At 41.7% G+C, this 23,301-nt stretch overlaps 24 pseudogenes; all 24 read left to right on the top strand.

The window, feature by feature from the left end:
- The first annotated feature begins 108 nt into the window (after positions 1 to 108).
- Positions 109 to 227, top strand: LOC137111346 (5S ribosomal RNA; annotated as a pseudogene).
- An 868-nt stretch (positions 228 to 1,095) lies between these two features.
- Positions 1,096 to 1,214, top strand: LOC137111347 (5S ribosomal RNA; annotated as a pseudogene).
- Positions 1,215 to 2,082: 868 nt separating this feature from the next.
- LOC137110993 (5S ribosomal RNA) lies at positions 2,083 to 2,201 on the top strand (annotated as a pseudogene).
- Positions 2,202 to 3,058: 857 nt separating this feature from the next.
- LOC137110932 (5S ribosomal RNA) lies at positions 3,059 to 3,177 on the top strand (annotated as a pseudogene).
- An 857-nt stretch (positions 3,178 to 4,034) lies between these two features.
- On the top strand, positions 4,035 to 4,153 carry LOC137110455 (5S ribosomal RNA; annotated as a pseudogene).
- An 857-nt stretch (positions 4,154 to 5,010) lies between these two features.
- Positions 5,011 to 5,129, top strand: LOC137110847 (5S ribosomal RNA; annotated as a pseudogene).
- Positions 5,130 to 5,996: 867 nt separating this feature from the next.
- LOC137110456 (5S ribosomal RNA) lies at positions 5,997 to 6,115 on the top strand (annotated as a pseudogene).
- Positions 6,116 to 6,973: 858 nt separating this feature from the next.
- On the top strand, positions 6,974 to 7,092 carry LOC137111348 (5S ribosomal RNA; annotated as a pseudogene).
- An 868-nt stretch (positions 7,093 to 7,960) lies between these two features.
- Positions 7,961 to 8,079, top strand: LOC137111349 (5S ribosomal RNA; annotated as a pseudogene).
- An 868-nt stretch (positions 8,080 to 8,947) lies between these two features.
- LOC137110994 (5S ribosomal RNA) lies at positions 8,948 to 9,066 on the top strand (annotated as a pseudogene).
- An 857-nt stretch (positions 9,067 to 9,923) lies between these two features.
- LOC137110868 (5S ribosomal RNA) lies at positions 9,924 to 10,042 on the top strand (annotated as a pseudogene).
- An 857-nt stretch (positions 10,043 to 10,899) lies between these two features.
- LOC137110995 (5S ribosomal RNA) lies at positions 10,900 to 11,018 on the top strand (annotated as a pseudogene).
- Positions 11,019 to 11,875: 857 nt separating this feature from the next.
- On the top strand, positions 11,876 to 11,994 carry LOC137110050 (5S ribosomal RNA; annotated as a pseudogene).
- An 867-nt stretch (positions 11,995 to 12,861) lies between these two features.
- Positions 12,862 to 12,980, top strand: LOC137110869 (5S ribosomal RNA; annotated as a pseudogene).
- Positions 12,981 to 13,837: 857 nt separating this feature from the next.
- On the top strand, positions 13,838 to 13,956 carry LOC137110998 (5S ribosomal RNA; annotated as a pseudogene).
- Positions 13,957 to 14,813: 857 nt separating this feature from the next.
- Positions 14,814 to 14,932, top strand: LOC137110051 (5S ribosomal RNA; annotated as a pseudogene).
- Positions 14,933 to 15,799: 867 nt separating this feature from the next.
- On the top strand, positions 15,800 to 15,918 carry LOC137110870 (5S ribosomal RNA; annotated as a pseudogene).
- An 857-nt stretch (positions 15,919 to 16,775) lies between these two features.
- Positions 16,776 to 16,894, top strand: LOC137110101 (5S ribosomal RNA; annotated as a pseudogene).
- An 857-nt stretch (positions 16,895 to 17,751) lies between these two features.
- Positions 17,752 to 17,870, top strand: LOC137110669 (5S ribosomal RNA; annotated as a pseudogene).
- An 857-nt stretch (positions 17,871 to 18,727) lies between these two features.
- Positions 18,728 to 18,846, top strand: LOC137110780 (5S ribosomal RNA; annotated as a pseudogene).
- Positions 18,847 to 19,703: 857 nt separating this feature from the next.
- Positions 19,704 to 19,822, top strand: LOC137110457 (5S ribosomal RNA; annotated as a pseudogene).
- An 857-nt stretch (positions 19,823 to 20,679) lies between these two features.
- Positions 20,680 to 20,798, top strand: LOC137110458 (5S ribosomal RNA; annotated as a pseudogene).
- An 867-nt stretch (positions 20,799 to 21,665) lies between these two features.
- Positions 21,666 to 21,784, top strand: LOC137110459 (5S ribosomal RNA; annotated as a pseudogene).
- An 858-nt stretch (positions 21,785 to 22,642) lies between these two features.
- Positions 22,643 to 22,761, top strand: LOC137111350 (5S ribosomal RNA; annotated as a pseudogene).
- Positions 22,762 to 23,301: the final 540 nt, after the last annotated feature.

Below are 23,301 nucleotides of genomic sequence, written 5' to 3' on the forward strand. Positions count from 1 at the left end.
AGTACAGTTATAGTACTTTGTACTTTGCCACATTTATCTTCTTCTTAGCAAGTGTCATGCATTCTGCTTCTCCAGCGTTTTTAAGAGCTGTTGATGATATCAAATGCAGCTTACGGCCACACCGCTCTCTAAACGCCCGATCTCGTCCGATCTCGGCAGCCAAATAGAGCCGGGCCTGGTTAGTACTTGGTAGGAAGACCGCCTGGGAATACCAGGTGCTGTAAGCTTTTTTGCTTGGGTTTACGGGCAGCACAAGCTGGTGTTACTGCCTATTTATTCGTAGAAATTGTTCTATATTTTCATCAAATTTTGTTCTTTCATTGCTGTTTTGCTACTTTATTGGTTTGCCGACCATCGTGCTTCATTACTAGTAGACCATGTTACGGTCCTGGCCATATGTGTTGTTTTTATTTTCTTGTTCTTATAGGTGCCCTGCCTGATTGGCCGGATTGGGGGGCAGTACAGGAAGCTGATTGGTCCATCCTACACTTCCTGGAGTTTTAAAAGTACGGTTCCCAACAGCTAGCGAGGCTCTTTCTGGCATCAGCACCTGTTTGCTGTTCTTGGTTTCCAAACCTTATTTAGCATTTTTGAATTGTTAGGTTTTGTGCCGTGGTTTTGTTTATAAATTGTATATTTTGTAAATAGTATTAAATCTGTAGGGGTGGACTGCCATTTTTCTTTTGATTGTTTTCTCTTGTTTTCACATTAGGGAGTTAGGGTTAGCGACTGTCTTTTGGTTTGTTTCTTTCTATCAGGCTAGCTAGCACTTTCTGTGGGAAATTGCTTATTTTGTTTATTATGTTGGCCTTGGTTCGCCCTGAGTTGTAGTGTCATGTTTTGTTTGACACTTTCTTTCGTTTAAAATAAATATCATTCTGTTGGAACATCTCGATCCTGGATTTTGGTTTGGGGATCGGAGAGGGAACATGCTAATTTATCTTTGTATGTTGCACCCTGACCCCCTAGACAGGGGCGTAACAGACCAGTACAGTTATAGTACTTTGTACTTTGCCACATTTATCTTCTTCTTAGCAAGTGTCATGCATTCTGCTTCTCCAGCGTTTTTAAGAGCTGTTGATGATATCAAATGCAGCTTACGGCCACACCGCTCTCTAAACGCCCGATCTCGTCCGATCTCGGCAGCCAAATAGAGCCGGGCCTGGTTAGTACTTGGTAGGAAGACCGCCTGGGAATACCAGGTGCTGTAAGCTTTTTTGCTTGGGTTTACGGGCAGCACAAGCTGGTGTTACTGCCTATTTATTCATAGAAATTGTTCTATATTTTCATCAAATTTTGTTCTTTAATTGCTGTTTTGCTACTTTATTGGTTTGCCGACCATCGTGCTTCATTACTAGTAGACCATGTTACGGTCCTGGCCATATGTGTTGTTTTTATTTTCTTGTTCTTATAGGTGCCCTGCCTGATTGGCCGGATTGGGGGGCAGTACAGGAAGCTGATTGGTCCATCCTACACTTCCTGGAGTTTTAAAAGTACGGTTCCCAACAGCTAGCGAGGCTCTTTCTGGCATCAGCACCTGTTTGCTGTTCTTGGTTTCCAAACCTTATTTAGCATTTTTGAATTGTTAGGTTTTGTGCCGTGGTTTTGTTTATAAATTGTATATTTTGTAAATAGTATTAAATCTGTAGGGGTGGACTGCCATTTTTCTTTTGATTGTTTTCTCTTGTTTTCACATTAGGGAGTTAGGGTTAGCGACTGTCTTTTGGTTTGTTTCTTTCTATCAGGCTAGCTAGCACTTTCTGTGGGAAATGGCTTATTTTGTTTATTATGTTGGCCTTGGTTCGCCTTGAGTTGTAGTGTCATGTTTTGTTTGACACTTTCTTTCGTTTAAAATAAATATCATTCTGTTGGAACATCTCAATCCTGGATTTTGGTTTGGGGATCGGAGAGGGAACATGCAAATTTATCTTTGTATGTTTCACCCTGATCCCCTAGACAGGGGCGTAACAGACCAGTACAGTTATAGTACTTTGTACTTTGCCACATTTATCTTATTCTTAGCAAGAGTCATGCATTCTGCTTCTCTAGCGTTTTTAAGAGCTGTTGATGATGTCAAATGCAGCTTACGGCCACACCGCTCTCTAAGCGCCCGATCTCGTCCGATCTCGGCAGCCAAATAGAGCCGGGCCTGGTTAGTACTTGGTAGGAAGACCGCCTGGGAATACCAGGTGCTGTAAGCTTTTTTGCTTGGGTTTACGGGCAGCACAAGCTGGTGTTACTGCCTATTTATTCGTAGAAATTGTTCTATATTTTCATCAAATTTTGTTCTTTCATTGCTGTTTTGCTACTTTATTGGTTTGTCAACCATCGTGCTTCATTACTAGTAGACCATGTTACGGTCCTGGCCATATGTGTTGTTTTTATTTTCTTGTTCTTATAGGTGCCGTGCCTGATTGGCCGGATTTGGGGGAAGTACAGGAAGCTGATTGGTCCATCCTACACTTCCTGGAGTTTTAAATGTACGGTTCCCAACAGCTAGCGAGGCTCTTTCTGGCAGCAGCACCTGTTTGCTGTTCTTGGTTTCCAAATCTTATTTAGCATTTTTGAATTGTTAGGTTTTGTGCCGTGGTTTTGTTTATAAATTGTATATTTTGTAAATAGTATTAAATCTGTAGGGGTGAACTGCCATTTTCTTTGGACTGTTTTCACATTAGGGAGTTAGGGTTAGCGACTATCTTTTGGTTTGTTTATTTCTATCAGGCTAGCTAGCACTTTCTGTGGGAAATGGCTTATTTTGTTTATTATGTTGGCCTTGGTTCGCCCTGAGTTGTAGTGTCATGTTTTGTTTGACACTTTCTTTCGTTTAAAATAAATATCATTCTGTTGGAACATCTCAATCCTGGATTTTGGTTTGGGGATCGGAGAGGGAACATGCAAATTTATCTTTGTATGTTTCACCCTGACCCCCTAGACAGGGGCGTAACAGACCAGTACAGTTATAGTACTTTGTACTTTGCCACATTTATCTTCTTCTTAGCAAGTGTCATGCATTCTGCTTCTCTAGCGTTTTTAAGAGCTGTTGATGATGTCAATTGCATGTTACGGCCACACCGCTCTCTAAGCGCCCGATCTCGTCCGATCTCGGCAGCCAAATAGGGCCGGGCCTGGTTAATACTTGGTAGGAAGACCGCCTGGGAATACTAGGTGCTGTAAGCTTTTTTGCTTGGGTTTACGGGCAGCTCAAGCTGGTGTTACTGCCTATTTATTCATAGAAATTGTTCTATATTTTCATCAAATTTTGTTCTTTCATTGCTGTTTTGCTACTTTATTGGTTTGCCAACCATCGTGCTTCATTACTAGTAGACCATGTTACGGTCCTGGCCATATGTGTTGTTTTTATTTTCTTGTTCTTATAGGTGCCCTGCCTGATTGGCCGGATTGGGGGGCAGTACAGGAAGATGATTGGTCCATCCTACACTTCCTGGAGTTTTAAAAGTACGGTTCCCAACAGCTAGCGAGGCTCTTTCTGGCATCAGCACCTGTTTGCTGTTCTTGGTTTCCAAACCTTATTTAGCATTTTTGAATTGTTAGGTTTTGTGCCGTGGTTTTGTTTATAAATTGTATATTTTGTAAATAGTATTAAATCTGTAGGGGTGAACTGCCATTTTCTTTGGACTGTTTTCACATTAGGGAGTTAGGGTTAGCGACTGTCTTTTGGTTTGTTTATTTCTATCAGGCTAGCTAGCACTTTCTGTGGGAAATGGCTTATTTTGTTTATTATGTTGGCCTTGGTTCGCCCTGAGTTGTAGTGTCATGTTTTGTTTGACACTTTCTTTCGTTTAAAATAAATATCATTCTGTTGGAACATCTCGATCCTGGATTTTGGTTTGGGGATCGGAGAGGGAACATGCTAATTTATCTTTGTATGTTGCACCCTGACCCCCTAGAAAGGGGCGTAACAGACCAGTACAGTTATAGTACGTTGTACTTTGACACATTTATCTTCTTCTTAGCAAGTGTCATGCATTCTGCTTCTCCAGCGTTTTTAAGAGCTGTTGATGATATCAAATGCATGTTACGGCCACACCGCTCTCTAAGCGCCCGATCTCGTCCGATCTCGGCAGCCAAATAGGGCCGGGCCTGGTTAGTACTTGGTAGGAAGACCGCCTGGGAATACCAGGTGCTGTAAGCTTTTTTGCTTGGGTTTACGGGCAGCTCAAGCTGGTGTTACTGCCTATTTATTCATAGAAATTGTTCTATATTTTCATCAAATTTTGTTCTTTCATTGCTGTTTTGCTACTTTATTGGTTTGTCAACCATCGTGCTTCATTACTAGTAGACCATGTTACGGTCCTGGCCATATGTGTTGTTTTTATTTTCTTGTTCTTATAGGTGCCCTGCCTGATTGGCCGGATTTGGGGGAAGTACAGGATGCTGATTGGTCCATCCTACACTTCCTGGAGTTTTAAATGTACGGTTCCCAACAGCTAGCGAGGCTCTTTCTGGCAGCAGCACCTGTTTGCTGTTCTTGGTTTCCAAATCTTATTTAGCATTTTTGCATTGTTAGGTTTTGTGCCGTGGTTTTGTTTATAAATTGTATATTTTGTAAATAGTATTAAATCTGTAGGGGTGAACTGCCATTTTCTTTGGACTGTTTTCACATTAGGGAGTTAGGGTTAGCGACTGTCTTTTGGTTTGTTTTTTTCTATCAGGCTAGCTAGCACTTTCTGTGGGAAATGGCTTATTTTGTTTATTATGTTGGCCTTGGTTCGCCCTGAGTTGTAGTGTCATGTTTTGTTTGACACTTTCTTTCGTTTAAAATAAATATCATTCTGTTGGAACATCTCGATCCTGGATTTTGGTTTGGGGATCGGAGAGGGAACATGCTAATTTATCTTTGTATGTTGCACCCTGACCCCCTAGAAAGGGGCGTAACAGACCAGTACAGTTATAGTAGTTTGTACTTTGCCACATTTATCTTCTTCTTAGCAAGTGTCATGCATTCTGCTTCTCCAGCGTTTTTAAGAGCTGTTGATGATGTCAAATGCATGTTACGGCCACACCGCTCTCTAAGCGCCCGATCTCGTCCGATCTCGGCAGCCAAATAGGGCCGGGCCTTGTTAGTACTTGGTAGGAAGACCGCCTGGGAATACCAGGTGCTGTAAGCTTTTTTGCTAGGGTTCACGGGCAGCTCAAGCTGGTGTTACTGCCTATTTATTCATAGAAATTGTTCTATATTTTCATCAAATTTTGTTCTTTCATTGCTGTTTTGCTACTTTATTGGTTTGTCAACCATCGTGCTTCATTACTAGTAGACCATGTTACGGTCCTGGCCATATGTGTTGTTTTTATTTTCTTGTTCTTATAGGTGCCCTGCCTGATTGGCCGGATTTGGGGGAAGTACAGGAAGCTGATTGGTCCATCCTACACTTCCTGGAGTTTTAAAAGTACGGTTCCCAACAGCTAGCGAGGCTCTTTCTGGCAGCAGCAACTGTTTGCTGTTCTTGGTTTCCAAATCTTATTTAGCATTTTTGAATTGTTAGGTTTTGTGCCGTGGTTTTGTTTATAAATTGGATATTTTGTAAATAGTATTAAATCTGTAGGGGTGGACTGCCATTTTCTTTTGATTGTTTTCTCTTGTTTTCACATTAGGGAGTTAGGGTTAGCGACTATCTTTTGGTTTGTTTATTTCTATCAGGCTAGCTAGCACTTTCTGTGGGAAATGGCTTATTTTGTTTATTATGTTGGCCTTGGTTCGCCCTGAGTTGTAGTATCATGTTTTGTTTGACACTTTCTTTCGTTTAAAATAAATATCATTCTGTTGGAACATCTCAATCCTGGATTTTGGTTTGAGGATCGGAGAGGGAACATGCAAATTTATCTTTGTATGTTTCACCCTGACCCCCTAGACAGGGGCGTAACAGACCAGTACAGTTATAGTACTTTGTACTTTGCCACATTTATCTTCTTCTTAGCAAGTGTCATGCATTCTGCTTCTCTAGCGTTTTTAAGAGCTGTTGATGATGTCAAATGCATGTTACGGCCACACCGCTCTCTAAGCGCCCGATCTCGTCCGATCTCGGCAGCCAAATAGGGCCGGGCCTGGTTAGTACTTGGTAGGAAGACCGCCTGGGAATACCAGGTGCTGTAAGCTTTTTTTGCTTGGGTTTACGGGCAGCTCAAGCTGGTGTTACTGCCTATTTATTCATAGAAATTGTTCTATATTTTCATCAAATTTTGTTCTTTCATTGCTGTTTTGCTACTTTATTGGTTTGTCAACCATCGTGCTTCATTACTAGTAGACCATGTTACGGTCCTGGCCATATGTGTTGTTTTTATTTTCTTGTTCTTATAGGTGCCCTGCCTGATTGGCCGGATTTGGGGGAAGTACAGGAAGCTGATTGGTCCATCCTACACTTCCTGGAGTTTTAAAAGTACGGTTCCCAACAGCTAGCGAGGCTCTTTCTGGCAGCAGCACCTGTTTGCTGTTCTTGGTTTCCAAATCTTATTTAGCATTTTTGAATCGTTAGGTTTTGTGCCGTGGTTTTGTTTATAAATTGTATATTTTGTAAATAGTATTAAATCTGTAGGGGTGAACTGCCATTTTCTTTGAACTGTTTTCACATTAGGGAGTTAGGGTTAGCGACTGTCTTTTGGTTTGTTTCTTTCTATCAGGCTAGCTAGCACTTTCTGTGGGAAATTGCTTATTTTGTTTATTATGTTGGCCTTGGTTCGCCCTGAGTTGTAGTGTCATGTTTTGTTTGACACTTTCTTTCGTTTAAAATAAATATCATTCTGTTGGAACATCTCGATCCTGGATTTTGGTTTGGGGATCGGAGAGGGAACATGCTAATTTATCTTTGTATGTTGCACCCTGACCCCCTAGACAGGGGCGTAACAGACCAGTACAGTTATAGTACTTTGTACTTTGCCACATTTATCTTCTTCTTAGCAAGTGTCATGCATTCTGCTTCTCCAGCGTTTTTAAGAGCTGTTGATGATATCAAATGCAGCTTACGGCCACACCGCTCTCTAAACGCCCGATCTCGTCCGATCTCGGCAGCCAAATAGAGCCGGGCCTGGTTAGTACTTGGTAGGAAGACCGCCTGGGAATACCAGGTGCTGTAAGCTTTTTTGCTTGGGTTTACGGGCAGCACAAGCTGGTGTTACTGCCTATTTATTCGTAGAAATTGTTCTATATTTTCATCAAATTTTGTTCTTTCATTGCTGTTTTGCTACTTTATTGGTTTGCCGACCATCGTGCTTCATTACTAGTAGACCATGTTACGGTCCTGGCCATATGTGTTGTTTTTATTTTCTTGTTCTTATAGGTGCCCTGCCTGATTGGCCGGATTGGGGGGCAGTACAGGAAGCTGATTGGTCCATCCTACACTTCCTGGAGTTTTAAAAGTACGGTTCCCAACAGCTAGCGAGGCTCTTTCTGGCATCAGCACCTGTTTGCTGTTCTTGGTTTCCAAACCTTATTTAGCATTTTTGAATTGTTAGGTTTTGTGCCGTGGTTTTGTTTATAAATTGTATATTTTGTAAATAGTATTAAATCTGTAGGGGTGGACTGCCATTTTTCTTTTGATTGTTTTCTCTTGTTTTCACATTAGGGAGTTAGGGTTAGCGACTGTCTTTTGGTTTGTTTCTTTCTATCAGGCTAGCTAGCACTTTCTGTGGGAAATTGCTTATTTTGTTTATTATGTTGGCCTTGGTTCGCCCTGAGTTGTAGTGTCATGTTTTGTTTGACACTTTCTTTCGTTTAAAATAAATATCATTCTGTTGGAACATCTCGATCCTGGATTTTGGTTTGGGGATCGGAGAGGGAACATGCTAATTTATCTTTGTATGTTGCACCCTGACCCCCTAGACAGGGGCGTAACAGACCAGTACAGTTATAGTACTTTGTACTTTGCCACATTTATCTTCTTCTTAGCAAGTGTCATGCATTCTGCTTCTCCAGCGTTTTTAAGAGCTGTTGATGATATCAAATGCAGCTTACGGCCACACCGCTCTCTAAACGCCCGATCTCGTCCGATCTCGGCAGCCAAATAGAGCCGGGCCTGGTTAGTACTTGGTAGGAAGACCGCCTGGGAATACCAGGTGCTGTAAGCTTTTTTGCTTGGGTTTACGGGCAGCACAAGCTGGTGTTACTGCCTATTTATTCATAGAAATTGTTCTATATTTTCATCAAATTTTGTTCTTTAATTGCTGTTTTGCTACTTTATTGGTTTGCCGACCATCGTGCTTCATTACTAGTAGACCATGTTACGGTCCTGGCCATATGTGTTGTTTTTATTTTCTTGTTCTTATAGGTGCCCTGCCTGATTGGCCGGATTGGGGGGCAGTACAGGAAGCTGATTGGTCCATCCTACACTTCCTGGAGTTTTAAAAGTACGGTTCCCAACAGCTAGCGAGGCTCTTTCTGGCATCAGCACCTGTTTGCTGTTCTTGGTTTCCAAACCTTATTTAGCATTTTTGAATTGTTAGGTTTTGTGCCGTGGTTTTGTTTATAAATTGTATATTTTGTAAATAGTATTAAATCTGTAGGGGTGGACTGCCATTTTTCTTTTGATTGTTTTCTCTTGTTTTCACATTAGGGAGTTAGGGTTAGCGACTGTCTTTTGGTTTGTTTCTTTCTATCAGGCTAGCTAGCACTTTCTGTGGGAAATGGCTTATTTTGTTTATTATGTTGGCCTTGGTTCGCCTTGAGTTGTAGTGTCATGTTTTGTTTGACACTTTCTTTCGTTTAAAATAAATATCATTCTGTTGGAACATCTCAATCCTGGATTTTGGTTTGGGGATCGGAGAGGGAACATGCAAATTTATCTTTGTATGTTTCACCCTGATCCCCTAGACAGGGGCGTAACAGACCAGTACAGTTATAGTACTTTGTACTTTGCCACATTTATCTTATTCTTAGCAAGAGTCATGCATTCTGCTTCTCTAGCGTTTTTAAGAGCTGTTGATGATGTCAAATGCAGCTTACGGCCACACCGCTCTCTAAGCGCCCGATCTCGTCCGATCTCGGCAGCCAAATAGAGCCGGGCCTGGTTAGTACTTGGTAGGAAGACCGCCTGGGAATACCAGGTGCTGTAAGCTTTTTTGCTTGGGTTTACGGGCAGCACAAGCTGGTGTTACTGCCTATTTATTCGTAGAAATTGTTCTATATTTTCATCAAATTTTGTTCTTTCATTGCTGTTTTGCTACTTTATTGGTTTGCCAACCATCGTGCTTCATTACTAGTAGACCATGTTACGGTCCTGGCCATATGTGTTGTTTTTATTTTCTTGTTCTTATAGGTGCCCTGCCTGATTGGCCGGATTGGGGGGCAGTACAGGAAGCTGATTGGTCCATCCTACACTTCCTGGAGTTTTAAAAGTACGGTTCCCAACAGCTAGCGAGGCTCTTTCTGGCATCAGCACCTGTTTGCTGTTCTTGGTTTCCAAACCTTATTTAGCATTTTTGAATTGTTAGGTTTTGTGCCGTGGTTTTGTTTATAAATTGTATATTTTGTAAATAGTATTAAATCTGTAGGGGTGAACTGCCATTTTCTTTGGACTGTTTTCACATTAGGGAGTTAGGGTTAGCGACTGTCTTTTGGTTTGTTTATTTCTATCAGGCTAGCTAGCACTTTCTGTGGGAAATGGCTTATTTTGTTTATTATGTTGGCCTTGGTTCGCCCTGAGTTGTAGTGTCATGTTTTGTTTGACACTTTCTTTCGTTTAAAATAAATATCATTCTGTTGGAACATCTCGATCCTGGATTTTGGTTTGGGGATCGGAGAGGGAACATGCTAATTTATCTTTGTATGTTGCACCCTGACCCCCTAGACAGAGGCGTAACAGACCAGTACAGTTATAGTACTTTGTACTTTGCCACATTTATCTTCTTCTTAGCAAGGGTCATGCATTCTGCTTCTCCAGCGTTTTTGAGAGCTGTTGATGATGTCAAATGCAGCTTACGGCCACACTGCTCTCTAAGCGCCCGATCCCGTCCGATCTCGGCAGCCAAATAGGGCCGGGCCTTGTTAGTACTTGGTAGGAAGACCGCCTGGGAATACCACGTGCTGTAAGCTTCTTTGCTTGGGTTTACGGGCAGCACAAGCTGGTGTTACTGCCTATTTATTCATAGAAATTGTTCTATATTTTCATCAAATTTTGTTCTTTCATTGCTGTTTTGCTACTTGATTGGTTTGTCAACCATCGTGCTTCATTACTAATAGACCATGTTACGGTCCTGGCCATATGTGTTGTTTTTATTTTCTTGTTCTTATAGGTGCCCTGCCTGATTGGCCGGATTGGGGGGCAGTACAGGAAGCTGATTGGTCCATCCTACACTTCCTGGAGTTTTAAAAGTACGGTTCCCAACAGCTAGCGAGGCTCTTTCTGGCATCAGCACCTGTTTGCTGTTCTTGGTTTCCAAACCTTATTTAGCATTTTTGAATTGTTAGGTTTTGTGCCGTGGTTTTGTTTATAAATTGTATATTTTGTAAATAGTATTAAATCTGTAGGGGTGAACTGCCATTTTCTTTGGACTGTTTTCACATTAGGGAGTTAGGGTTAGCGACTGTCTTTTGGTTTGTTTATTTCTATCAGGCTAGCTAGCACTTTCTGTGGGAAATGGCTTATTTTGTTTATTATGTTGGCCTTGGTTCGCCCTGAGTTGTAGTGTCATGTTTTGTTTGACACTTTCTTTCGTTTAAAATAAATATCATTCTGTTGGAACATCTCGATCCTGGATTTTGGTTTGGGGATCGGAGAGGGAACATGCTAATTTATCTTTGTATGTGGCACCCTGACCCCCTAGACAGGGGCGTAACAGACCAGTACAGTTATAGTACTTTGTACTTTGCCACATTTATCTTCTTCTTAGCAAGTGTCATGCATTCTGCTTCTCCAGCGTTTTTAAGAGCTGTTGATGATGTCAAATGCAGCTTACGGCCACACCGCTCTCTAAGCGCCCGATCTCGTCCGATCTCGGCAGCCAAATAGAGCCGGGCCTGGTTAGTACTTGGTAGGAAGACCGCCTGGGAATACCAGGTGCTGTAAGCTTTTTTGCTTGGGTTTACGGGCAGCACAAGCTGGTGTTACTGCCTATTTATTCATAGAAATTGTTCTATATTTTCATCAAATTTTGTTCTTTCATTGCTGTTTTGCTACTTTATTGGTTTGTCAACCATCGTGCTTCATTACTAATAGACCATGTTACGGTCCTGGCCATATGTGTTGTTTTTATTTTCTTGTTCTTATAGGTGCCCTGCCTGATTGGCCGGATTGGGGGGCAGTACCGGAAGCTGAGTGGTCCATCCTACACTTCCTGGAGTTTTAAAAGTACGGTTCCCAACAGCTAGCGAGGCTCTTTCTGGCATCAGCACCTGTTTGCTGTTCTTGGTTTCCAAACCTTATTTAGTATTTCTGAATTGTTAGGTTTTGTGCCGTGGTTTTGTTTATAAATTGTATATTTTGTAAATAGTATTAAATCTGTAGGGGTGAACTACCATTTTCTTTGGACTGTTTTCACATTAGGGAGTTAGGGTTAGCGACTGTCTTTTGGTTTCTTTATTTCTATCAGGCTAGCTAGCACTTTCTGTGGGAAATGGCTTATTTTGTTTATTATGTTGGCCTTGGTTCGCCCTGAGTTGTAGTGTCATGTTTTGTTTGACACTTTCTTTCGTTTAAAATAAATATCATTCTGTTGGAACATCTCGATCCTGGATTTTGGTTTGGGGATCGGAGAGGGAACATGCTAATTTATCTTTGTATGTGGCACCCTGACCCCCTAGACAGGGGCGTAACAGACCAGTACAGTTATAGTACTTTGTACTTTGCCACATTTATCTTCTTCTTAGCAAGTGTCATGCATTCTGCTTCTCCAGCGTTTTTAAGAGCTGTTGATGATGTCAAATGCAGCTTATGGCCACACCGCTCTCTAAGCGCCCGATCTCGTCAGATCTCGGCAGCCAAATAGAGCCGGGCCTGGTTAGTACTTGGTAGGAAGACCGCCTGGGAATACCAGGTGCTGTAAGCTTTTTTGCTTGGGTTTACGGCCAGCACAAGCTGGTGTTACTGCCTATTTATTCATAGAAATTGTTCTATATTTTCATCAAATTTTGTTCTTTCATTTCTGTTTTGCTACTTTATTGGTTTGTCAACCATCTTGCTTCATTACTAGTAGACCATGTTACGGTCCTGGCCATATGTGTTGTTTTTATTTTGTTGTTCTTATAGGTGCCCTGCCTGATTGGCCGGATTTGGGGGAAGTACAGGAAGCTGATTGGTCCATCCTACACTTCCTGGAGTTTTAAAAGTACGGTTCCCAACAGCTAGCGAGGCTCTTTCTGGCAGCAGCACCTGTTTGCTGTTCTTGCTTTCCAAACCTTATTTAGCATTTTTGAATTGTTAGGTTTTGTGCCGTGGTTTTGTTTATAAATTGTATATTTTGTAAATAGTATTAAATCTGTAGGGGTGGACTGCCATTTTCTTTTGATTGTTTTCTCTTGTTTTCACATTAGGGAGTTAGGGTTAGCGACTGTCTTTTGGTTTGTTTATTTCTATCAGGCTAGCTAGCACTTTCTGTGGGAAATGGTTTATTTTGTTTATTATGTTGGCCTTGGTTCGCCCTGAGTTGTAGTGTCATGTTTTGTTTGACACTTTCTTTCGTTTAAAATAGATATCATTCTGTTGGAACATCTCGATCCTGGATTTTGGTTTGGGGATCGGAGAGGGAACATGCTAATTTATCTTTGTATGTTGCACCCTGACCCCCTAGACAGAGGCGTAACAGACCAGTACAGTTATAGTACTTTGTACTTTGCCACATTTATCTTCTTCTTAGCAAGGGTCATGCATTCTGCTTCTCCAGCGTTTTTGAGAGCTGTTGATGATGTCAAATGCAGCTTACGGCCACACTGCTCTCTAAGCGCCCGATCCCGTCCGATCTCGGCAGCCAAATAGGGCCGGGCCTTGTTAGTACTTGGTAGGAAGACCGCCTGGGAATACCACGTGCTGTAAGCTTCTTTGCTTGGGTTTACGGGCAGCACAAGCTGGTGTTACTGCCTATTTATTCATAGAAATTGTTCTATATTTTCATCAAATTTTGTTCTTTCATTGCTGTTTTGCTACTTGATTGGTTTGTCAACCATCGTGCTTCATTACTAATAGACCATGTTACGGTCCTGGCCATATGTGTTGTTTTTATTTTCTTGTTCTTATAGGTGCCCTGCCTGATTGGCCGGATATGGGGGCAGTACAGGAAGCTGATTGGTCCATCCTACACTTCCTGGAGTTTTAAAAGTACGGTTCCCAACAGCTAGCGAGGCTCTTTCTGGCATCAGCACCTGTTTGCTGTTCTTGGTTTCCAAACCTTATTTAGTATTTCTGAATTGTTAGGTTTTGTGCCGTGGTTTTGTTTATAAATTGTATATTTTGTAAATAGTATTAAATCTGTAGGGGTGAACTACCATTTTCTTTGGACTGTTTTCACATTAGGGAGTTAGGGTTAGCGACTGTCTTTTGGTTTGTTTATTTCTATCAGGCTAGCTAGCACTTTCTGTGGGAAATGGCTTATTTTGTTTATTATGTTGGCCTTGGTTCGCCCTGAGTTGTAGTGTCATGTTTTGTTTGACACTTTCTTTCGTTTAAAATAAATATCATTCTGTTGGAACATCTCGATCCTGGATTTTGGTTTGGGGATCGGAGAGGGAACATGCTAATTTATCTTTGTATGTGGCACCCTGACCCCCTAGACAGGGGCGTAACAGACCAGTACAGTTATAGTACTTTGTACTTTGCCACATTTATCTTCTTCTTAGCAAGTGTCATGCATTCTGCTTCTCCAGCGTTTTTAAGAGCTGTTGATGATGTCAAATGCAGCTTACGGCCACACCGCTCTCTAAGCGCCCGATCTCGTCCGATCTCGGCAGCCAAATAGAGCCGGGCCTGGTTAGTACTTGGTAGGAAGACCGCCTGGGAATACCAGGTGCTGTAAGCTTTTTTGCTTGGGTTTACGGGCAGCACAAGCTGGTGTTACTGCCTATTTATTCGTAGAAATTGTTCTATATTTTCATCAAATTTTGTTCTTTCATTGCTGTTTTGCTACTTTATTGGTTTGCCAACCATCGTGCTTCATTACTAGTAGACCATGTTACGGTCCTGGCCATATGTGTTGTTTTTATTTTCTTGTTCTTATAGGTGCCCTGCCTGATTGGCCGGATTGGGGGGCAGTACCGGAAGCTGAGTGGTCCATCCTACACTTCCTGGAGTTTTAAAAGTACGGTTCCCAACAGCTAGCGAGGCTCTTTCTGGCATCAGCACCTGTTTGCTGTTCTTGGTTTCCAAACCTTATTTAGTATTTCTGAATTGTTAGGTTTTGTGCCGTGGTTTTGTTTATAAATTGTATATTTTGTAAATAGTATTAAATCTGTAGGGGTGAACTACCATTTTCTTTGGACTGTTTTCACATTAGGGAGTTAGGGTTAGCGACTGTCTTTTGGTTTGTTTATTTCTATCAGGCTAGCTAGCACTTTCTGTGGGAAATGGCTTATTTTGTTTATTATGTTGGCCTTGGTTCGCCCTGAGTTGTAGTGTCATGTTTTGTTTGACACTTTCTTTCGTTTAAAATAAATATCATTCTGTTGGAACATCTCGATCCTGGATTTTGGTTTGGGGATCGGAGAGGGAACATGCTAATTTATCTTTGTATGTTGCACCCTGACCCCCTAGACAGGGGCGTAACAGACCAGTACAGTTATAGTACTTTGTACTTTGCCACATTTATCTTCTTCTTAGCAAGTGTCATGCATTCTGCTTCTCCAGCGTTTTTAAGAGCTGTTGATGATGTCAAATGCAGCTTATGGCCACACCGCTCTCTAAGCGCCCGATCTCGTCAGATCTCGGCAGCCAAATAGAGCCGGGCCTGGTTAGTACTTGGTAGGAAGACCGCCTGGGAATACCAGGTGCTGTAAGCTTTTTTGCTTGGGTTTACGGCCAGCACAAGCTGGTGTTACTGCCTATTTATTCATAGAAATTGTTCTATATTTTCATCAAATTTTGTTCTTTCATTTCTGTTTTGCTACTTTATTGGTTTGTCAACCATCTTGCTTCTTTACTAGTAGACCATGTTACGGTCCTGGCCATATGTGTTGTTTTTATTTTGTTGTTCTTATAGGTGCCCTGCCTGATTGGCCGGATTTGGGGGAAGTACAGGAAGCTGATTGGTCCATCCTACACTTCCTGGAGTTTTAAAAGTACGGTTCCCAACAGCTAGCGAGGCACTTTCTGGCAGCAGCACCTGTTTGCTGTTCTTGGTTTCCAAACCTTATTTAGCATTTTTGAATTGTTAGGTTTTGTGCCGTGGTTTTGTTTATAAATTGTGTATTTTGTAAATAGTATTAAATCTGTAGGGGTGAACAGCCATTTTCTTTTGATTGTTTTCTCTTGTTTTCACATTAGGGAGTTAGGGTTAGCGACTGTCTTTTGGTTTGTTTATTTCTATCAGGCTAGCTAGCACTTTCTGTGGGAAATGGCTTATTTTGTTTATTATGTTGGCCTTGGTTCGCCCTGAGTTGTAGTGTCATGTTTTGTTTGACACTTTCTTTCGTTTAAAATAAATATCATTCTGTTGGAACATCTCGATCCTGGATTTTGGTTTGGGGATCGGAGAGGGAACATGCTAATTTATCTTTGTATGTTGCACCCTGACCCCCTAGACAGAGGCGTAACAGACCAGTACAGTTATAGTACTTTGTACTTTGCCACATTTATCTTCTTCTTAGCAAGGGTCATGCATTCTGCTTCTCCAGCGTTTTTGAGAGCTGTTGATGATGTCAAATGCAGCTTACGGCCACACTGCTCTCTAAGCGCCCGATCCCGTCCGATCTCGGCAGCCAAATAGGGCCGGGCCTTGTTAGTACTTGGTAGGAAGACCGCCTGGGAATACCACGTGCTGTAAGCTTCTTTGCTTGGGTTTACGGGCAGCACAAGCTGGTGTTACTGCCTATTTATTCATAGAAATTGTTCTATATTTTCATCAAATTTTGTTCTTTCATTGCTGTTTTGCTACTTGATTGGTTTGTCAACCATCGTGCTTCATTACTAATAGACCATGTTACGGTCCTGGCCATATGTGTTGTTTTTATTTTCTTGTTCTTATAGGTGCCCTGCCTGATTGGCCGGATTGGGGGGCAGTACAGGAAGCTGATTGGTCCATCCTACACTTCCTGGAGTTTTAAAAGTACGGTTCCCAACAGCTAGCGAGGCTCTTTCTGGCATCAGCACCTGTTTGCTGTTCTTGGTTTCCAAACCTTATTTAGCATTTTTGAATTGTTAGGTTTTGTGCCGTGGTTTTGTTTATAAATTGTATATTTTGTAAATAGTATTAAATCTGTAGGGGTGAACTGCCATTTTCTTTGGACTGTTTTCACATTAGGGAGTTAGGGTTAGCGACTGTCTTTTGGTTTGTTTATTTCTATCAGGCTAGCTAGCACTTTCTGTGGGAAATGGCTTATTTTGTTTATTATGTTGGCCTTGGTTCGCCCTGAGTTGTAGTGTCATGTTTTGTTTGACACTTTCTTTCGTTTAAAATAAATATCATTCTGTTGGAACATCTCGATCCTGGATTTTGGTTTGGGGATCGGAGAGGGAACATGCTAATTTATCTTTGTATGTGGCACCCTGACCCCCTAGACAGGGGCGTAACAGACCAGTACAGTTATAGTACTTTGTACTTTGCCACATTTATCTTCTTCTTAGCAAGTGTCATGCATTCTGCTTCTCCAGCGTTTTTAAGAGCTGTTGATGATGTCAAATGCAGCTTACGGCCACACCGCTCTCTAAGTGCCCGATCTCGTCCGATCTCGGCAGCCAAATAGAGCCGGGCCTGGTTAGTACTTGGTAGGAAGACCGCCTGGGAATACCAGGTGCTGTAAGCTTTTTTGCTTGGGTTTACGGGCAGCACAAGCTGGTGTTACTGCCTATTTATTCATAGAAATTGTTCTATATTTTCATCAAATTTTGTTCTTTCATTGCTGTTTTGCTACTTTATTGGTTTGTCAACCATCGTGCTTCATTACTAATAGACCATGTTACGGTCCTGGCCATATGTGTTGTTTTTATTTTCTTGTTCTTATAGGTGCCCTGCCTGATTGGCCGGATTGGGGGGCAGTACCGGAAGCTGAGTGGTCCATCCTACACTTCCTGGAGTTTTAAAAGTACGGTTCCCAACAGCTAGCGAGGCTCTTTCTGGCATCAGCACCTGTTTGCTGTTCTTTGTTTCCAAACCTTATTTAGTATTTCTGAATTGTTAGGTTTTGTGCCGTGGTTTTGTTTATAAATTGTATATTTTGTAAATAGTATTAAATCTGTAGGGGTGAACTACCATTTTCTTTGGACTGTTTTCACATTAGGGAGTTAGGGTTAGCGACTGTCTTTTGGTTTGTTTATTTCTATCAGGCTAGCTAGCACTTTCTGTGGGAAATGGCTTATTTTGTTTATTATGTTGGCCTTGGTTCGCCCTGAGTTGTAGTGTCATGTTTTGTTTGACACTTTCTTTCGTTTAAAATAAATATCATTCTGTTGGAACATCTCGATCCTGGATTTTGGTTTGGGGATCGGAGAGGGAACATGCTAATTTATCTTTGTATGTTGCACCCTGACCCCCTAGACAGGGGCGTAACAGACCAGTACAGTTATAGTACTTTGTACTTTGCCACATTTATCTTCTTCTTAGCAAGTGTCATGCATTCTGCTTCTCCAGCGTTTTTGAGAGCTGTTGATGATGTCAAATGCAGCTTATGGCCACACTGCTCTCTAAGCGCCCGATCCCGTCCGATCTCGGCAGCCAAATAGGGCCGGGCCTTGTTAGTACTTGGTAGGAAGACCGCCTGGGAATACCAGGTGCTGTAAGCTTCTTTGCTTGGGTTTACGGGCAGCACAAGCTGGTGTTACTGCCTATTTATTCATAGAAATTGTTCTATATTTTCATCAAATTTTGTTCTTTCATTGCTGTTTTGCTACTTTATTGGTTTGTCAACCATCGTGCTTCATTACTAGTAGACCATGTTACGGTCCTGGCCATATGTGTTGTTTTTATTTTCTTGTTCTTATAGGTGCCGTGCCTGATTGGCCGGATTTGGGGGAAGTACAGGAAGCTGATTGGTCCATCCTACACTTCCTGGAGTTTTAAATGTACGGTTCCCAACAGCTAGCGAGGCTCTTTCTGGCAGCAGCACCTGTTTGCTGTTCTTGGTTTCCAAATCTTATTTAGCATTTTTGAATTGTTAGGTTTTGTGCCGTGGTTTTGTTTATAAATTGTATATTTTGTAAATAGTATTAAATCTGTAGGGGTGAACTGCCATTTTCTTTGGACTGTTTTCACATTAGGGAGTTAGGGTTAGCGACTATCTTTTGGTTTGTTTATTTCTATCAGGCTAGCTAGCACTTTCTGTGGGAAATGGCTTATTTTGTTTATTATGTTGGCCTTGGTTCGCCCTGAGTTGTAGTGTCATGTTTTGTTTGACACTTTCTTTCGTTTAAAATAAATATCATTCTGTTGGAACATCTCAATCCTGGATTTTGGTTTGGGGATCGGAGAGGGAACATGCAAATTTATCTTTGTATGTTTCACCCTGACCCCCTAGACAGGGGCGTAACAGACCAGTACAGTTATAGTACTTTGTACTTTGCCACATTTATCTTCTTCTTAGCAAGTGTCATGCATTCTGCTTCTCTAGCGTTTTTAAGAGCTGTTGATGATGTCAATTGCATGTTACGGCCACACCGCTCTCTAAGCGCCCGATCTCGTCCGATCTCGGCAGCCAAATAGGGCCGGGCCTGGTTAGTACTTGGTAGGAAGACCGCCTGGGAATACTAGGTGCTGTAAGCTTTTTTGCTTGGGTTTACGGGCAGCTCAAGCTGGTGTTACTGCCTATTTATTCATAGAAATTGTTCTATATTTTCATCAAATTTTGTTCTTTCATTGCTGTTTTGCTACTTTATTGGTTTGCCAACCATCGTGCTTCATTACTAGTAGACCATGTTACGGTCCTGGCCATATGTGTTGTTTTTATTTTCTTGTTCTTATAGGTGCCCTGCCTGATTGGCCGGATTGGGGGGCAGTACAGGAAGATGATTGGTCCATCCTACACTTCCTGGAGTTTTAAAAGTACGGTTCCCAACAGCTAGCGAGGCTCTTTCTGGCATCAGCACCTGTTTGCTGTTCTTGGTTTCCAAACCTTATTTAGCATTTTTGAATTGTTAGGTTTTGTGCCGTGGTTTTGTTTATAAATTGTATATTTTGTAAATAGTATTAAATCTGTAGGGGTGAACTGCCATTTTCTTTGGACTGTTTTCACATTAGGGAGTTAGGGTTAGCGACTGTCTTTTGGTTTGTTTATTTCTATCAGGCTAGCTAGCACTTTCTGTGGGAAATGGCTTATTTTGTTTATTATGTTGGCCTTGGTTCGCCCTGAGTTGTAGTGTCATGTTTTGTTTGACACTTTCTTTCGTTTAAAATAAATATCATTCTGTTGGAACATCTCGATCCTGGATTTTGGTTTGGGGATCGGAGAGGGAACATGCTAATTTATCTTTGTATGTTGCACCCTGACCCCCTAGAAAGGGGCGTAACAGACCAGTACAGTTATAGTACGTTGTACTTTGACACATTTATCTTCTTCTTAGCAAGTGTCATGCATTCTGCTTCTCCAGCGTTTTTAAGAGCTGTTGATGATATCAAATGCATGTTACGGCCACACCGCTCTCTAAGCGCCCGATCTCGTCCGATCTCGGCAGCCAAATAGGGCCGGGCCTGGTTAGTACTTGGTAGGAAGACCGCCTGGGAATACCAGGTGCTGTAAGCTTTTTTGCTTGGGTTTACGGGCAGCTCAAGCTGGTGTTACTGCCTATTTATTCATAGAAATTGTTCTATATTTTCATCAAATTTTGTTCTTTCATTGCTGTTTTGCTACTTTATTGGTTTGTCAACCATCGTGCTTCATTACTAGTAGACCATGTTACGGTCCTGGCCATATGTGTTGTTTTTATTTTCTTGATCTTATAGGTGCCCTGCCTGATTGGCCGGATTTGGGGGAAGTACAGGATGCTGATTGGTCCATCCTACACTTCCTGGAGTTTTAAATGTACGGTTCCCAACAGCTAGCGAGGCTCTTTCTGGCAGCAGCACCTGTTTGCTGTTCTTGGTTTCCAAATCTTATTTAGCATTTTTGCATTGTTAGGTTTTGTGCCGTGGTTTTGTTTATAAATTGTATATTTTGTAAATAGTATTAAATCTGTAGGGGTGAACTGCCATTTTCTTTGGACTGTTTTCACATTAGGGAGTTAGGGTTAGCGACTGTCTTTTGGTTTGTTTTTTTCTATCAGGCTAGCTAGCACTTTCTGTGGGAAATGGCTTATTTTGTTTATTATGTTGGCCTTGGTTCGCCCTGAGTTGTAGTGTCATGTTTTGTTTGACACTTTCTTTCGTTTAAAATAAATATCATTCTGTTGGAACATCTCGATCCTGGATTTTGGTTTGGGGATCGGAGAGGGAACATGCTAATTTATCTTTGTATGTTGCACCCTGACCCCCTAGAAAGGGGCGTAACAGACCAGTACAGTTATAGTAGTTTGTACTTTGCCACATTTATCTTCTTCTTAGCAAGTGTCATGCATTCTGCTTCTCCAGCGTTTTTAAGAGCTGTTGATGATGTCAAATGCATGTTACGGCCACACCGCTCTCTAAGCGCCCGATCTCGTCCGATCTCGGCAGCCAAATAGGGCCGGGCCTGGTTAGTACTTGGTAGGAAGACCGCCTGGGAATACCAGGTGCTGTAAGCTTTTTTGCTTGGGTTTACGGGCAGCTCAAGCTGGTGTTACTGCCTATTTATTCATAGAAATTGTTCTATATTTTCATCAAATTTTGTTCTTTCATTGCTGTTTTGCTACTTTATTGGTTTGTCAACCATCGTGCTTCATTACTAGTAGACCATGTTACGGTCCTGGCCATATGTGTTGTTTTTATTTTCTTGTTCTTATAGGTGCCCTGCCTGATTGGCCGGATTTGGGGGAAGTACAGGAAGCTGATTGGTCCATCCTACACTTCCTGGAGTTTTAAAAGTACGGTTCCCAACAGCTAGCGAGGCTCTTTCTGGCAGCAGCAACTGTTTGCTGTTCTTGGTTTCCAAATCTTATTTAGCATTTTTGAATTGTTAGGTTTTGTGCCGTGGTTTTGTTTATAAATTGTATATTTTGTAAATAGTATTAAATCTGTAGGGGTGGACTGCCATTTTCTTTTGATTGTTTTCTCTTGTTTTCACATTAGGGAGTTAGGGTTAGCGACTATCTTTTGGTTTGTTTATTTCTATCAGGCTAGCTAGCACTTTCTGTGGGAAATGGCTTATTTTGTTTATTATGTTGGCCTTGGTTCGCCCTGAGTTGTAGTATCATGTTTTGTTTGACACTTTCTTTCGTTTAAAATAAATATCATTCTGTTGGAACATCTCAATCCTGGATTTTGGTTTGAGGATCGGAGAGGGAACATGCAAATTTATCTTTGTATGTTTCACCCTGACCCCCTAGACAGGGGCGTAACAGACCAGTACAGTTATAGTACTTTGTACTTTGCCACATTTATCTTCTTCTTAGCAAGTGTCATGCATTCTGCTTCTCTAGCGTTTTTAAGAGCTGTTGATGATGTCAAATGCATGTTACGGCCACACCGCTCTCTAAGCGCCCGATCTCGTCCGATCTCGGCAGCCAAATAGGGCCGGGCCTGGTTAGTACTTGGTAGGAAGACCGCCTGGGAATACCAGGTGCTGTAAGCTTTTTTTGCTTGGGTTTACGGGCAGCTCAAGCTGGTGTTACTGCCTATTTATTCATAGAAATTGTTCTATATTTTCATCAAATTTTGTTCTTTCATTGCTGTTTTGCTACTTTATTGGTTTGTCAACCATCGTGCTTCATTACTAGTAGACCATGTTACGGTCCTGGCCATATGTGTTGTTTTTATTTTCTTGTTCTTATAGGTGCCCTGCCTGATTGGCCGGATTTGGGGGAAGTACAGGAAGCTGATTGGTCCATCCTACACTTCCTGGAGTTTTAAAAGTACGGTTCCCAACAGCTAGCGAGGCTCTTTCTGGCAGCAGCACCTGTTTGCTGTTCTTGGTTTCCAAATCTTATTTAGCATTTTTGAATCGTTAGGTTTTGTGCCGTGGTTTTGTTTATAAATTGTATATTTTGTAAATAGTATTAAATCTGTAGGGGTGAACTGCCATTTTCTTTGAACTGTTTTCACATTAGGGAGTTAGGGTTAGCGACTGTCTTTTGGTTTGTTTCTTTCTATCAGGCTAGCTAGCACTTTCTGTGGGAAATTGCTTATTTTGTTTATTATGTTGGCCTTGGTTCGCCCTGAGTTGTAGTGTCATGTTTTGTTTGACACTTTCTTTCGTTTAAAATAAATATCATTCTGTTGGAACATCTCGATCCTGGATTTTGGTTTGGGGATCGGAGAGGGAACATGCTAATTTATCTTTGTATGTTGCACCCTGACCCCCTAGACAGGGGCGTAACAGACCAGTACAGTTATAGTACTTTGTACTTTGCCACATTTATCTTCTTCTTAGCAAGTGTCATGCATTCTGCTTCTCCAGCGTTTTTAAGAGCTGTTGATGATATCAAATGCAGCTTACGGCCACACCGCTCTCTAAACGCCCGATCTCGTCCGATCTCGGCAGCCAAATAGAGCCGGGCCTGGTTAGTACTTGGTAGGAAGACCGCCTGGGAATACCAGGTGCTGTAAGCTTTTTTGCTTGGGTTTACGGGCAGCACAAGCTGGTGTTACTGCCTATTTATTCGTAGAAATTGTTCTATATTTTCATCAAATTTTGTTCTTTCATTGCTGTTTTGCTACTTTATTGGTTTGCCGACCATCGTGCTTCATTACTAGTAGACCATGTTACGGTCCTGGCCATATGTGTTGTTTTTATTTTCTTGTTCTTATAGGTGCCCTGCCTGATTGGCCGGATTGGGGGGCAGTACAGGAAGCTGATTGGTCCATCCTACACTTCCTGGAGTTTTAAAAGTACGGTTCCCAACAGCTAGCGAGGCTCTTTCTGGCATCAGCACCTGTTTGCTGTTCTTGGTTTCCAAACCTTATTTAGCATTTTTGAATTGTTAGGTTTTGTGCCGTGGTTTTGTTTATAAATTGTATATTTTGTAAATAGTATTAAATCTGTAGGGGTGGACTGCCATTTTTCTTTTGATTGTTTTCTCTTGTTTTCACATTAGGGAGTTAGGGTTAGCGACTGTCTTTTGGTTTGTTTCTTTCTATCAGGCTAGCTAG

This window comes from Channa argus, unplaced genomic scaffold, assembly GCF_033026475.1.
Source record: "Channa argus isolate prfri unplaced genomic scaffold, Channa argus male v1.0 Contig009, whole genome shotgun sequence".
In the NCBI taxonomy this organism is placed as follows: Eukaryota; Metazoa; Chordata; class Actinopteri; order Anabantiformes; family Channidae; genus Channa; species Channa argus.